The sequence below is a fragment of the Sorex fumeus genome, unplaced genomic scaffold, assembly GCF_029834395.1.
Source record: "Sorex fumeus unplaced genomic scaffold, SorFum_2.1 ptg000008l, whole genome shotgun sequence".
Taxonomy (NCBI): domain Eukaryota; kingdom Metazoa; phylum Chordata; class Mammalia; order Eulipotyphla; family Soricidae; genus Sorex; species Sorex fumeus.
The window spans coordinates 70,676,242-70,693,177 of record NW_026606065.1 but is presented as its reverse complement, the minus strand read 5'-3'; the positions used below and the strand labels follow the sequence as shown (position 1 = coordinate 70,693,177).

At 35.3% G+C, this 16,936-nt stretch overlaps 1 non-coding gene across 1 annotated transcript; it reads right to left on the bottom strand.

Moving 5' to 3' along the window:
- Positions 1-15,353: 15,353 nt before the first annotated feature.
- LOC130019435 (U6 spliceosomal RNA) lies at positions 15,354-15,460 on the bottom strand. The gene has a single exon (XR_008791765.1). It is a non-coding gene; the product is annotated as a U6 spliceosomal RNA (small nuclear RNA).
- Between the last annotated feature and the right edge of the window lie 1,476 nt (positions 15,461-16,936).

Here is a 16,936-nt window from a genome sequence, read left to right as displayed (position 1 = left end):
TAAATTTAATCTGCCAATACAAATTTTTGATTATTAGATATTTGAATTTTTTCTTAAATTACATATCAGCAACTATCTGAAAATAAAAGTAAAATATAAGAGTTATGGCAATTTATAATGAGTATAAATTTATGTATGTTTGCTTGACATACCTCTCTCTAATATGTGTATTTCTTTAATGTGTGTATTTCTTTAATACATACACATTTATTTATATATTAAAGATTAGTATAACATAGCAGTTTAATTTAGGAAAAATATATCCAGTCAATGTTTGTGGCAATTTACAAATACAAACATCTAATATGATTTAATATTATTAATGCCATATATTTGTGAATATACTGAACACTGAACACTGTCCTCCCATTGTTCATCGATTTTGCTCTAGCGGGCCCAGTAACATTTCCATTTTGAGACTTGTTGTTACTGTGTTTGGAATATTGAATATGTCATGGGTAGCTTGCCAGTCTTTGCTGTGCAGGCGTGATACTCTTGGTAGCTTGCCGGACTCTCCAAGAGGGGTGGAGGAACCCAACCCGGCTCGGCCAGGCTGGCTGAATGCAAGGCAAATTCCCTACTGCTGTGTTATTGCTCCAGCCTGAATACACTAAGCAAGACAAAAATATAAAAAATTGAAGAATTAAAAATAGCAAACACCTACATACATAAAAAACTTATAGTTAATTTTGCTTTCACAGAACAAGTATTTTTATCCTAGTACTTAAAATCTAAAATTTAATTATGCAATGTGTATAAAATAAAAATAAATTTACCAATTTCTTTCATTTTTGTAAATTCGCTCCTTTGGGGCGTTTGCTCTACCTTGGTGTTGTGTTTTACAAGTGCCACATTAGCTGATAAAAATCAATTGAATTTGAGAAGTGTAGGTTGGTAGACCTACATGTTGACTCGCTAAATCTAAGTTAATAATGTATGGTAAATTTAAATATCAAATTTGGGACTAGGGAGATTGTGCAACAGGTTGTACGTTTTTCTTGTGCAGAGCAGACTGGGGTCCGATCTGGGCCTGCCGTGTGGTTCCCTGAGCACCACCAGGAGTAATTTCTGTGTACAGATCCAGGAGTAGCCCTGAGCATTTCCAAGGGTGACCCAAAAACAAAAACAAGAAAGCAAAACCAATATCATAGCGACATTTTTTTGTTTAGTCAAGATGAGCAACTTTAGTCTGAGGACGTAATTACAATTTCTGTTTTTAATAAATAAGAATATGTAGCACTGTCCTTTCATTGTTTACCGATTTGCTCAAGCAGGCACCAGTAATGTCTCCACTGTGAGACTTGTTACTGGTTTTGGCATATCAAATACGTCACGGGTAGCTTGCCAGGCTTTGCTGTGCGAGCAGGATACTCTCAGTAGCTTGCCGGGCTCTCTGAGAGGCCCGGAGGAATCAAACCCAGACCAGTCGTATGCAAGGCAAATTCCTACCCGCTGCGCTATAATAAAAGTGCAACTTTGGGGTCAGGAGAGAGAGGACAACTCAAGTTCATATTTTGCATGCAAGAGGTCCAGAAATCAAACTGGCACAAACTGTAGCATCATTGGATTCGACCACTGAACAGAAAGTCAGGAGAAAAACCTGAACACTGTGGGATATTTTCTCACACAAAGTGAGACATTATACCTATCACTGTATCACTGTATCACTGTCTTCTTGTTTTCATCGATTTACTGGAGCAGGCGCCAGTAATGTCTCCATTGGTACCAATCCCTTGACCCTGAAAAAACCTCCAATTATATCTATATATTTATAAATTCATTAAAGATAGTTCATTTTATGTTCTATGAATATGAGCATATGCTGATCAACTAGAATCTATATGATTTAGTAGAATCATATTTGAAGCTAACTATCTTGGAAAACTTTATCACGAAAATATGTAGACAATTTTGTATACAAGTGACCATATAAAAGAGAATAAAGTTAGTTCAAAAATAAAAGGAATATAAAATTGATTACAGAAACAAAATGAAAATAAAGATTAGATTTTAAAAAGAAATAGTGTGATTTTAAATAGTGTGATTTATTCAAGCTTGAAATACCACACGTTCCATCAAACATGTACTAAGATTCAGCATTATTTGTGAAACAGATTCTGTTTCTCTTTTATGACATTTGAATATGCTGTAGTTAAAGAAGTTGAAGAAAAGAGGAAATATCAAGAAATGGTCTTTCTATCAATGTCTGTCTTAGACTCTGTGAGGAAAGTAATTGGGAATGCAATTGACTCTCTTGATTCTCCCTGGGAGGACAACTTTGAAAAACTAAAAGTTGTACACTTGACTATATGACTGCACTGACATAAACTATTTAGAATGAATGAAATTTGAAATAACAAGTTTAGAGTCTCAGGAACTCTCTGACAGAACAGATGTTGACTATTTTGATAAGGAATTGACAGATGGTGGGATAGAGAACTATCAAGGACAGGGTAGACACTAAAAGTTTTAGGAGAGACCTTTAGCACAATATCTATTATGAAATGTGTAAAGAATTAAAAAATAAGCACCTACATCCTCCAGTTTTTCTTTTCTTTAGCTAAATGTCACTTCTATGGGACATTTGGAAGACAAAAGCGAGAGTTTCACAAAAGATAACTATTCACTACTGAAAAATATATTAAATATGGATAAGATTTGTTAGAGAACATAACATACTTATAAAAACTTTTGTCTTTCTAAAATTTTTATTATAAAGCTTAAAATTTTTTAACTCAAACTCAAAAATATAAATCTAATCTTCATACTGACATGGAGCTTTCAGCAAACACAAGCATATGAACAAATATAGATTACAAAGAAAATTGCTAGTTTTGTCAACAAAACCCAAATTTGAAAACCAATGAAATTATACTGAAGTTCTTCTTACTATTTTCATATTTGGCTAACTTCTTGTATCTAAAATTTATAAATGTGCAATCTTAGATAAAGAGCATATCTTGTACAACCACATGAATTTAAGCTTGAAAAAGATAACAGTGAACAAATACACTGAGACATACATACACAAGGAAGAGCATGCATAAATGTATAGATTAAACCTTGACAGAGAACAATACTCAGGAATTTAAAATCATTAAGAATGTCTGTTTAAAGATTTGGATGTGACTATTTAGAAATCCTTTGTGAACGAACAAATTTTGTTGTCCTTATTTTATTCCCTATTACTGACCAAATTCAAATATAATATATTCTGCATATTAAAAAAGAGAATATCTTTAAGTTACTCAAATATTGATATCCAACATAGATATTTTGTGACATGTAACTACAAAATCAACACATTTTTTTAAAAAGTGAATGATTGAATCAATTTTAAAATGAAGTTTTGGTGAACTATAAAACACCTATACATCTTCAAAATATGTATACCATTTTATTCCTGGTTTCTGATTTGTAATTGTAGCTTAATTCATGTAATATGGATGTAATAATTGTGGAATCTATTAGTATATCTAATAGCAAGCAGTATTAATAAGAGTGAATAGAAACATATTTTCTAAAAAATTTAAATTTTTCAAATCTACATTTTGTTCTCTTTAATTTTGGGACTATATTCAGAACTTACTTCTAAATGTGCTTAGGATAGAACTTAGGCTTCTGCATTTCTCATAAGTGTCTTACATGTATTGTCTCCTGTCACTAGAAGTGCTCTCTTAAATAAATCATTTTACCCTCTTTTAAATTATGTTTTATTGTCAAATAGGTGAAATTTAGTAATTTTTTTTATAATTTAGGAGCCCTGCTATTTATTCAGCCATTGATTTTTTTTTTCTTGCCCTCCCGTTGATCATCGATTTGCTCGAGCGGGCCCAGTAACGTCTCCATTGGAGACTTTGTTGTTACTGTGTCTGGCATATCGAATACTCTAGGTAGCTTGCCGGGCTCTCCGAGAGGGGCGGAGGAATCGAACTTGGGTCGGCCATGTTGGCCGCGTGTAAGGCGAACGCCCTACCCGCTGTGCTATCGCTCCAGCCCTTAAGGTGACTGAATTGGGCATGAACTCCACATTACTTTTTTACTTTTTAAAATTTTTTTTAATTTATAAGTTAGTTCACAATGTTTGATTACATTCAATGTTAAAAAACCAATATCATCACCATTACACCTTCCCACCACCCAAATTGGGATGTTTCCATCCCAAATCCCAATCCCTGTCCCAAAACACAACCAAAATAATGTATTTTGTGTTATCTGTTATGAAGAACTGCTTAACATGCTTACAAAAAAGTGTTCATATAAGAAACAGTGTGAAAATTTTTCTATTTTGTCAGGAGTCATTAAGGCATTCTATAGGATATCACTAACATGTTGTTAAAGTTTGGGTGATGTGAACTTTGGTATAGATATGTGAATATAGATAGATAGATAGATAGATAGATAGATAGATAGATAGATATTCCCTCTATGATTTGTTGCCTACTATCTGAACCCCATTAAATGTGGTGTGGCAATTATGGAGAATGGGTAGGGAATGTTTTATGATATTTCACAGGTCCAGAAATACGTTTACTCATATGTGAGTCTTGGCCCAAGCACATAGGGAGCAGCCTTGAGCATGGTGGTGGTTGGGTTGTGGAGGTTTTTGGCTGCCGAGCTGAGTCCCTTGGGGCAGGGAGCAGGGCTAACCCGCTTCCCTCTGTGGCACCCTGTGAGAAAAAGCTTGGCATGGTGTCCCGTGGCTTGGTTGTGGGTGCCTCATGTTATGCTTCCTTTTGGGAGAAGCAGCCATGTGATCTGGATGGTGGCCGATGGCAAGAATATCAGGTACCAACAGAAGGTGGCTTATAGGCATGTCCCCTGGGTGGCTGGAGACTGGAGAAAGCGGGCAGAGAATCTCTGCTCCTGATCTTGTAGAGCCCAGAGTCCAAGGTCACAAAGTTCCACATTACCTGGGTTACGTAAGACTTCACTCATGCTGAAGCTCAGTCCGAGCACATGGGAACAAGCCTTGAGCTTGGCGGTGGTTGGGTTGTGGGGATTTTTGGCTTCCAGAGCTGAATCCCTTGGGACGGGGACGGCTCTCATGCAGTCCCCCTCTGGGGTGCTTCAGTGAAGACAGCCTGATGTGGAGTCAGGGCATTCTGCGGCACTCTTTTAGGAGGTTTAGTTTATAGTCTCTGGGTCTTGAATGTTGATGAGATTACATGGCGCCGGGGGTAGTTTGTGACTGTGACTGCCAAACTAATGGAAAACTGGGGACCACGGGGGAGGAGGCCCAGTTCCAATCTAAGAGGGCCTAGAGTTCTCAGTCACGGTTTCCAGCCTGCCTCTGTGCCACAGGCCCTAACTGTGTCTTTTGATCTCTTTTGACATTTATACATCTCTGAAATTAGACAAATAAATGAGCTTATATAGCTGAGCCAGAGGTGGTTTGTGGGAGTGTGTCCCACAACCTAACTTTCGGTGATTTAATTTCTTGGTAAACTTGGCCCCAAATTGTTGTTGTCTGATCAAAGGCACAGCAGCAATTTTGGGGTATCTGGAAGTCTGAAGGCATGATACTCCCAGAAATTTAGTAATTTTTATTCTTGAAATAAGAGTTTGTTAATTGTATTAAAATGTTTTATTTCTAAATCTAGTATTATAGTAGGACTATATGTAGGACTATAGTAAGTGCCACAAAACATACTATAATTTGAAACTATTTTAATATGTAAAAATGTAAATGCTGTTTTATGAGAAATATACAAAATATTAAATTTACTGTATTTGTTAGCACATGTGCATATATTTAAGAAATATGAAACAGTCTCTGTATTAGAGTTTTCTTATAAACATGAAAACATCATGACATCAGTTCCTGTAAAAAATATTTTTATATAAGTAAGATGTATAAATGAAAAAGTTGTGGGCTGGAGCGATAGCACAGTGGTAGGGCATTTGCCTTGAGTGCAGCCAGCCTGGCCTAGCCGGGTTCGATTCCTCCACCCATCTCAGACAGCCTGGCAAGCTACCGAGAGTATCTCACCCGCACGGCAAAGACTGGCAAGCTACCTGTGACGTATTCAATATGCCAAACACAGTAACAACAAGTCTCAAAATGGAGATGTTACTGGGCCCGCTAGAGCAAACCGATGAACAACGGGAGGAGAATATTTGTTTGTGTTTGTGGGGTCAGAGAGATAGTATATTGAGTAGGGCAAGCAGCTTATAAGCAGCTGACTTGGGTTCTATCTACTGCACTCCATATGAATATATTGAATCAATTTTAAAATAAAGTTTAGGTGAACTATGAAATACCTATACATCTTACAAATATGTATACCATTTTATTTCTGGTTTTTGATTTGTCAGAATGAGTCCTGCTGGAAGTGATCCCTAATTCTATAGCCAGGAGTAAGCCCTGTGTGGCCTCCCCAAAGACAAAAAAAAATTAAAACTTAAGAAAACTTTAAAGAATAAGCATGAAACTACCTAATATAGATTAAGCTGTAACGATTTCAAGATAAATTTGAAATTAATTTCTAATTTTGGGGGATGAGATCTGCATTCAAATTCACTACTTGCTGTGTTCAGGTTTCCATGTGTAGTGCCATGGATGAAACCATTGTTAGTTGCATGCAAGATAAACAACTAAAACTCTTAAAATCCCCTGACTCTGATTTTTTTTTAATGTGTATGCCCAACACTCTTTCTATGTATATCAATAGCAGCTCTATAATCCTAGATTTTCAGAAGGAGCAAATATTCGAAATCCTACTTAATCCTTCTCACACTCTATAAGCAATTAAAACACAGTGGTCACTGTACCTTCAGACAATATCCAGGAACTGCTCTTTTAGCTGTATTTTAGCACTATATCATATCATATAAAAATATTAGGCTGTAAAAATCTATAGTTTGAAAATATTGGAGATTCCTATGCTATTTTCTATTTCTGCATTCTCTTTTTTCACATTTTCTCATAATTCACAAGATGAAGGGTTGGCAAACATTCTGGTTAGGGGTAAGAACATAGATATTTTTCCAAACATCTATTCTGTCTCTGTTGCTGCTATATATCTCTGAAATTATTAAGAGAAAATGTTCAGAGAAAATAAATGTAATTCAATGGGTCTATGTCTGTTCCAAGAAAATTTATTAAAAAAGTTACATGGTAGGTCAGATTGGGGCCATAGGACATAACTGGCAGACTGTTTCATACTACAAAGCTGTTCCAGTTATGTAGAAATAAAAAAAAAACCTCAAATCCTTCATTGGTCAATATTTATACAGTTTTGATAATTAAGAGTTTACCAATATTGGAAGAAATTAACAGTTTCTATCATGCTGCACAATGATTTTGATAAACCAATAATAAATTGAGGAAATGAACAATGTAATTTAGTAAGTACATATTTAGTTTAGTATTCTTTTTTAAATTTTTAATTTATTTATTTATTTTTTATTTTTAGTGAAACAACATGAGGTACCGTTGTAGATTTACAATTTTCTGTGCTTGGGTTTCGATTATACAATGATCAAACACCCATACCTCCACCAGTGCCCATTTTCCACCACCATGGATAATATCCCTCCCACCCCCATCCCTCCCATCTCACCCTGCCTCTATGGCAGGGAAATACCTTGTGTTCTCTCTCTCCTTTTGAGTGTAGTGGTCTGCAAAAGAGGCTTTGAGTGGCAAACATGTTCAGTCCATAGTCTACTTTCAACATGCATCTCCCCTCCTGGGAGGATCCTCCAAACACCCTTTATTTGGTGCTCCTTTCTCTATCTGATCTGCCCTTTATCCTAGTGAATCCATCTGGGCCAGGGCTTTTGTGCTTGGGGAGACTTTTTATTACCATTTCAATTTCCTTGATGGTGATAGGTCTGTTCAGGTATTCCAGGTCTTCTTGGTTCAGCCATGGGAGTCTGTAGGAGTCTAGGAATTTATCCATTTCCTCGAGGTTTTGATGTTCCGTGGCATAAAACTTCTCAAAGTACTCCCTGAGGATCCTTTGAATTTCTGTAGTTTCTGTTGTTATGACCCCCTTTTCATTTCTGATTCAGTTTATTAGAGTTTTCACTCTCCCTTCCTCCGTGAGTTTTGCTAAAGGCTTATCGATCTTGTTAATTTTCTCAAAGAACCAGCTCTTGCTTTCATTAATCTTTCAGATTGTTTTTTGGGTTTCCATCTCGTTAATCTCTGCTCTGAGTTTTATTATTTCCTTTCTCCTGTTCTGGTTGTGCTCCTTTTTTTGGTCCTTCTCCAAGCTCTTAAGCTGTGAGGTTAGGTTACTTATGTGTGCTCGTTCCTCCTTCCTGAGGAATGCTTGTAGAGCTATAAACTTTCCTCTTAACACAGCTTTTGCTGTGTCCCATAAGTTTTGGTAATTCGTGTTCTCATTTTCATTCGTTTCTAGGAATCTTTTTATTTCCTCTTTGATTTCCTGTCTAAGCCACTCGTTGTTCAATAGAGCACTGTTTAATTTCCAGGTGTTTGATTTAGTTTTCTGTTTTTGTGTGTGATTTACTTCTAATTTTAGCGCATTATGGTCTGAGAAGAGTGTTGGTACAATCTCTATCTTCTTAATTTTATGGAGGCATGTTTTGTGGCTCAGCATGTGGTCTATCTTGGAGAATGTTCCATGTACGCTTGAGAAGAATATGTATTCAGCTTTTTGAGGATGACGTGTCCTGTATATATCTACTAAGTCCCTTTCTTCCATTGTTTCCCTCAAATGAAGTATGTCCTTGCTAAGTTTGAGTCTGGTTGATCTATCAAGAGGTGACAAAGCGGTGTTGAAGTCTCCCACTAGTATTGTGTTGCTATTGATATCTTTTTCCGAATCTATGAGTAGTTGTTTTAAGTACTTTGCTGGTCTCTCATTAGGTGCATATACATTTATTATTGTAAGTTCTTCCTGTTGTACAGATCCTTTGATCAATAAGAAATGGCCTTCACTGTCTCTTATGACCTTCACTCTGAAATCGATGTGGTCTGATATTAGGATGGCTACCCCAGCTTTTTTATGGGAACTGTTTGCCTGTATGATTGTTTTCCAGGCTTTGACTCTGAGTCTGTGTTTGCTTTGACTATTGAGATGTGTTTCTTGCAGGCAGCAGAATGTTGGGTTCAATTTTCTAATCCATCCTGCCACTCTATGTCTTTTAATTGGTGCTTTTATTCCATTGACATTGAGAGAGATTATTGTTATGGGATTTTGCCCCATTGTTCTGTTGAAATTTGGTGTATTTGAGGGGCCTATCTTGCCTTAAAGTAGCCCATTTAGTTGTTCTTGTAACCATGGTTTTGAGTCTATGAAGTTCCTGAGCTGTTGTTTGTCTGTGAAACTGTGTGTTGTTCCTTCTATTATGAATGAGAGTCTCGCTGGGTAAAGTAATTTTGGAGAGACATTTATTTTACTGAGTTTTTTCACTATGCCCCACCACTGTTTGCGAGCCATTAGGGTTTCATCAGAAAAATCAGCTGTGAATTTTAAGGATGCTCCTTTGTAAGAGATTTCTTTCTTCAATCTTGCTGCTTTCAGAATTTTGTCTCTGTCTAAGGTTTTGGTAATTTTGATCACAATGTGTCTTGGGGTATTTTTATTCGGATTATTTCTAGCTGGTACACTTCGGGCCTCCTGAATGTGGTCACAAGTTTTCTTCAGCTCTGGAAACGTTAACGTTGTAGCGATGATGTCTTTGACAGTTTCTTTTTCATCAAGGTTTTCTTCCTGTCCCTCTGAGACTCCAATAATTCTTATGTTACCCCTCTTGGCTTCATCACGATCTTCTCTTGCCATCTGTTCCCGAATTGTGAGTCTCTTTTCCATTTTCTGCTCTTCCCTGGAGAGTCTCTGAACTTGATCTTTGAGCTCACTGATTCTGTTCTCAGAAGCTGTTACTCTGCTGCTGAGGCCTTCCACTGAGTTTTTCAATTCGTCTACCAGAGTTTTTAGGTCTGACATTTCCGATTGCATTTTCCTCATTTCTGCCTTCAAATCCTCTTGTCTTCTATTGGCATTGCTTTCCATTGTTTCTTTTAGTTCCCGAAGCATCCTAAGTAGCTCCCTTCTGAATTACTTGTCAGAGAGTTTGTCTAACACTACACTACTGTTGATGTATTCTGGCTTAGCCTCTTCAATAATAAAGTTTGTTGGGCTTTTACGTTGCTTTACCATTGTGACAAGTGTGGTTTAGTCCTTCACGTTTACTGTTACTATTTTGCTTGATATGTAGTGTGAGTTGAGATAGGCTTATGAGTTATTGGCTAATGTGTTTCTAGTGGCTGAGCTAAAATAGAGAAGATTACATCTAAGAAGGTAGCTTATGGTTCCTAGAGAATATGTAGTGAGAGAATATTTCGCAGCCGCTAATGCGGCCACGGCTCCGGAAAGTGTCCCTGCGCTGGTACCTGATTGGAAGGAGGAGAGGGGTCCCCTTCAGATTTGTTGCCGAGCCATGGGGCTCAGTTCCCATCCCGCGCAGATCAGGGGAAAAAACTGGCTGTGCTATGAGATCGAGCTAGCTGCGCATGTGCCTAGTTTAGTATTCTTAAGATAAGATTCAATAAACTATCTTCATATCCTTTTATAGAATATATATTATTAAAGTATTAGCTTATATTCTTTTTAACTCATTTAAAAAGCAGAAGCCTATGCTATAAGTTTATGGAAAAAAATCAATAACTTGATCTACTAACTAGAACTCAGAAGATTAGATTTCTATATCAAAAGATTAATTTCTTTAATGTTATGCACTGTATACAATAAATATGACATATCATGTTGTGTTATGACCACACCTTAGTGTATTTTTAAATACTAAAGATAAAAATACATATATGTTATTTCATAGATGTAAAAATTGACTCAATATATTAAATATGATTTAAGAATATATTTAATTTTCTAATGTTTTGTATTCTTCAATATCTCAAAATATGCATTATGATTGTTTATGGGATTTATAGCTTATAAAAAAGGAGATATATTTATGTCAGCTATCTAGATTTTATTGTAAATAATGTCATAAACCCCACATGTTAAAGCTGAAATGTAGAAAATGGTACAGCTAAATTCAAAGGCTTATGAGGAGTGAAATATAAGCCAGCTGTTCATATATCCCTGAGGTTATGGATTAATTTCTATGTATTTCAGTCCTTTACTGTTCGTATACTTTTGAAATGTACTGTATATGATTTGTATGGAAAATCTTGGGTGTTACATTGATTTTATTCAAGGATTATCGTTCACATAACTTCAAAGTTGTATCTTGAGTGTATTAAATTTCTAAAGTTGTTTACCAAGTTCTGAAAACAAGCCATTTAATCCTAGATCAGAGACTGTCTCTTGTGAATCTTTCAACCACAAAACTTGGTAGAGAAAACTATTGGTGAACTAAATCTCAATGTAAACATTTCTATATGCAGACACTCTATTCTGGTTTTAGCTACATCTCATGCCAGGGCATAGAATGTTTTATTTTCTTTACAACATTCTAGCTGGTGTCACATGTGTCCTTCTCTAGTACATGCGTTTTCTTTAATTTTGACCTTTCTTCTCCCTTTCCTTTTTTCTCTTATTTTCTCCCTTGCTCATTTACTTGCTCATGCTCTCTCTAGCTCTCAACATCCTCCTTAAAATTAGTACCCTCTCTGAATAAGCCTATTTCACTTGCTTGTTTTCCCCTATTTACAGTACAAATTAAAAAAAAATGTTTAATACCTTAAGGGACTTAGTATATATCCATTATCTTCTAATTTGTTTTTAAAAGCTTTGTATCCATAAAGCATTTAAACGTCTTATATTACCAACTAGTTTTCTAAGTTTTTATTAATTATAAATGCACATCCCAAATTTAGATAGCAAATTTGAAAAATATTTAAAATAATTGTGCAGTTGAAATTTGATCATTTTCTCATATAATTTTAATTTATAAATTTAAGACAAGAAGACAATTTTATTTCTTCAAAAAGAATCATTCATAGATGTATTTTCAATATTTATTTAAAATTTTGGTTTAATACATATGATGTTTTTCTAAAAGTTGGGTATGTGCAAATATTCTAAAACTATTATCATAAAGAACATGAACATTATGGTTTGCAATATAGATACTGAGAAGCTATCATGTTTGGTCCTTCATTTACTTTCAGCACACATCTCCCATCCTAAATGATTCCTCCATCATCATTGAGTTAATGATTCCCTCTCCATTCCAGCTGCCTTATTCCCCAGCTCATGAGACAGGATTCCAATTATGGAGCAACATTCCTTGCCCTTGTGTCTACTATCCTTGGGTGTCAGTCTTATATTATGTTATTTTATACTCTACAAGTGAGTGAAGTCATTCTATGCCTGTCTACCTCTTTCTAACTCATTTTATTTAGCATGATACTCTCCATGACCATCCACTTAGAAGCAAATTCCATAACTTCATCAGTCCTAACAGCTGCATAGTAGTCCAATATGTAGATTTACCAAAGTTTCTTTAACCAGTTCTCTTCTTTAAGGCACTAAGGTTGTTTCCAGATTCTGACTACTGTGAACAGTGCTGCAATGAACATACAGCTGCATATGTCATTTCTACTTTGCATTTTTGCACCCTCAGGATATATTCCCATAAGTGGTATTGCTGTGTCATATGCTGGGTCAATTTCTAGTTCTTTTATGTCCAAAAGTAGAGAGATAATATGGGGGAAATATTCTTCCATAGAGGAAGGGGGAGGGTTAGAAAGGGAGGACGGGTACTGCGGACATTGATGGTAGAAAATGTGCACTGGTGGAGGGATGGGAGTTCCATCATTGTATGACTGGAACTCAAACAAGAAAGCTTTGTAATTTTATCTCATAATGATTCAATAAAAACAAATAAAAATAAAAATAAACAAAATCAGCAAATATTTGGAAGAAGCAAGGACACTCACATACACATCCACACATATCATGGAAAAATTCTGTCATAACCCAAAAAAGAAGTAGTTAGAAAAGACTAACCTGACCTAAGGACTATAGCCTGGGATATATAGTGAGATGATGCCAGGAAGAGCAAACCTATAAGCATACTATATCTCTTATTGTGTTCATACAAAATGACTAGAAATATTATAAAAAGTACATTTACTATGACTTTTTAAATGGTTTACTAGCAGAGGAAAGGATAAGGCAATACACCTGGATGGAATCCTGTTCTTGAGTGGATCTTCTAGTAATCTGGAGTGCTGAACCTTCAGATGAGATTTTGTTCTTGAGTTAACCTCCAGAACTTCCACTGAAGGAGTAGCCTTACCTCTGTTGTTATGAGAATGCACAACCCCACCTATATGTTCCCCCACCCTTCATGATTTCATTATTTCAATATAACTATGCTCTAAAAGGTAAAAGGGGACTAGAAAGATAATGAGAATGACTAAGAGACTATGTGGAGAATGATGAGTATGAGGATGAGGGAACTATGATGACTAGGACTGTGACCAAAACTATGATCATGACTGTGCAGTAAGGGAGAGATAATAGAATTACACTGGGAAGGAGAGAGACATAAACCAACTACAAAAAAAAAACATAAATAGGTAAGCTAGGTTTGTTGGTTAAAAGCAGAGGAACAATATTGTTTATAAACATATAAAGGTGAGAAAAGAGTTAGAGCCTTTGTTTGCTGTGCCTATTTGTTTAATAAAAATGAACTTGAAAAATTCAAATTCAGACATTCAACTCTGATCACAGACCTAAGATCAACACAGAGAAGACAGAAATAGAGGTAAATTTTGGCAAAGGAATTCAGTGAACTGTGGAAAGATATATTAGAACATTGTTGGTAGTTGTGGTATGTATACTTTGAGAAAGTGTGAAAATGCACCATTAAGGTGATTATGACTTTGTTACCAATATCTAACACATACACATTCACACACAGAGAGAAAATTAGTAGTAGTATGTTCTTTATCTATCTATTGACATAATAATACATTTCTTTAGTGAATGTTTAAGAGAACAACCGAATATCAATAAGTCATTAAATGTCATTGCCTGAGAGAGAGAGAGAGAGAGAGAGAGAGAGAGAGAGAGACAGAGAGAGGAAGAGAAAAATAGACTGACAGACAGAGATACCAGGGTGATTTGAGGATACAGTGAGAAAATAATGATGTTTAAGCCAACCTGAGGAAGCTTAGGAAAACAAAACAAACTGTTGCATAAAATTTAAGCATCGAGAATTCCAAACTGTGAAAAACAAACTTCTGTTGGTTAAACCACCCCGCTTATACTGGTTTATTATAGCATCACTGGAAAATTAATAATATGTATGCATGTAAAAGCTATAAAATCATACATATATTATAAAATATGAAAACAGTGTGAAATGAATGCTCTTAAATATAATTTATTTAAACATTAAATGAATTCTGATATTCATTCTGATATTCATTTGAATTGCTGTTTATATTAACAGTTCACTCATTACACTCTCATTCTTCATCATTTGTGGAATGAATATGATTCATTAAAATATTCATTCATTCTGTGTTGATAGAGTTTGTGTGTTTCTTGTTTAGTACAATGACAAATAATACTTCTGTGACTCTTCCTATATAGATATGTTATTATGACTATGTATCCTAAACTGAATATATAAATGTTTATGCTATTTATATTAGCTAAGTAACCATATTTAAATTTAAATTCTCTATTTTGTTATATTGTCTTTACACTATCTAATATTGTCCGTGAGCTGAAAATGCCACAAATTTGCCTGAACAAAACACAGGCAAGATTTTAATTTTGTCATCCTGTGATTTTAATTTTTCATTTTTCCATTACTTCTGTAGTTGAACATCTTTTCTTTTCTTTTTTTTTTTCTTTTTTGGGTCACACCCATGGGGTTACTCCTGGCTCTGTACTCAGGAATTATTCCTGGCGGTGCTCAGGGAACCATATGGGATACTGGGGATCAAACCCAGATAGGCCGCATGCAAGACAAATGCCCTACCTGCTGTACTATTGCTCCGGCTCTGAGCATCTTTTCTTCAATGGATGTTTTTGTTGATTGAGTTGGGTATACCATGAGGTATTCAGGAGTTTGGGAAGCAATCTTGATGATTCTATCAACCAATGAGTAGTTCAATGCAAGAGACTATGGATGTAGTATTGCTCAGGTGCTGTGGTGCCGGGGTTTACTTGAACCACACCTGGCTAATCTCAGGACTTATTTCTGGTTCAGAGCTCCAGGATCACTCTTGGTGGGGATCACAAAAACATATAGGATGCCAGGGATCAACTTGGGTCACCTGAGTACAAGCGTTTCCAGCTGAATTATCCCTCTGGCCCTCATTTTGTTAATGTATATTTATTAATTTATTAATTTTGTTTTGTTTTATTATTTATTCATTTATTTATTTTTATAAAAATATGGAACACTTCACGAATTTGCGTGTCATCCTTGTGCAGGGGCCATGCTAATCTTCTCTGTATTGTTCCCATTTTATTATATGTGATGCCGAAGTGAGTACTTTAATGTATATTAAAAAGAACATATATGTTATGAAACTAACATTTCAACTAGTCAGAAATGCCATACATTTGATAGATTATTGCCCTGACTGTAAAAGTCTATCCCATATCCATAATGGGCTTGTAATCTTCTAAACTATGCAGGGATTTTAACTAACATTTTTTGAAGCAATATAGATGTTTACCCTAAGTAGGATGCACTTAACATGGTAGCAATGAAGGCAGTATAAGTGACCTATCTACTTGGAAGGCTCGAGTGTGTACATAGATTAGTGCCCTTCTCCAGAGAGCCATAACCAAGCAGATTCTTATTAGTCAATTTATTCACTTGATTAAAGATGACTAATAGTATTGTATTTTGAAGAGCTCTCTTACTTATTAAGTCAAGAAAGCAAGAGAGCCAATTCACCTAGCTACTGAAGTTATGTGCAGAGAATTAGATACTTGACATTGCCGTGCATATGCACTAGTTAAACATGGAGAGGAATTAAAATTTAGGCACTTGTGTCCTATCTAGGTGCAAGTGAAGATAAGCCTTTGATCTTTAATGCATATGGAATCCATAATTACTGGAAAAGTTACCTTCTTCCAAACTATATTTTAAAAGCTGGTTGTAAATGTGCTTACTGAATGCAAAGCATATTTAATAGATAATCTGAATGTTGACTTTAGAATTACTGTTATTTCAACAGAAACTTATTCCCACAGTGTTAGATCATAATATTATCTATGCAAAACATATTTAAAAGATAATCTGAACTTTGTTGACTTTATAAACATTTCGATTTCAGCAGAAAATTATTCCAGCAGTGTTGAATCACAGTATTATTTTGTGATGCATGCCTACAGATTTAAGAAGAGAGTATCATTTTATATTTTATGTTTAGTTTGAAATATACTATTTTTTGTTTAATTGCATGGAAAATTTTGATGTATGTAAGACAAGAATACTTTCACATAAATTTTATGAAAGATAATACTACCAAATTTTAATAAACTGTGAAGGAAACCATTGCATAAACAGAATATATTGTATTTATTCTGGATTACTTCTAGTAGCAATATGGCTGTTATTTTTAAGGAAAGTCTTAAACCTGCATTTTCACAGGGTACACACTATTTTTTCTTTAGCCATTAATCAATTATAACTTACATATTTAATAATATATGGATATAATTGAGTAACTTTTAAAATTTATTCCCAATTCTCCTAGAAATAACAGAGGTGATTTAAGTTTTCAGGCAGGTTTATGATGAAAATGTAGAGACATATCTAGAATATATATTCATAAGTGAATTGTAGGTACTTGAAATACCTTCCAACTTGAATGATTCCTTTTTTCCTGTTTGTTTTTGGGCCAGCAGTTCCCAGTTCCCAGATCTCAGGGATCACACTTGAATGGCTCCTGGCACCATATGGGGTGCCGGGGATCAAACCTGGGTCTGTCAAATCACTTGAATGATTTCCTTTTAAG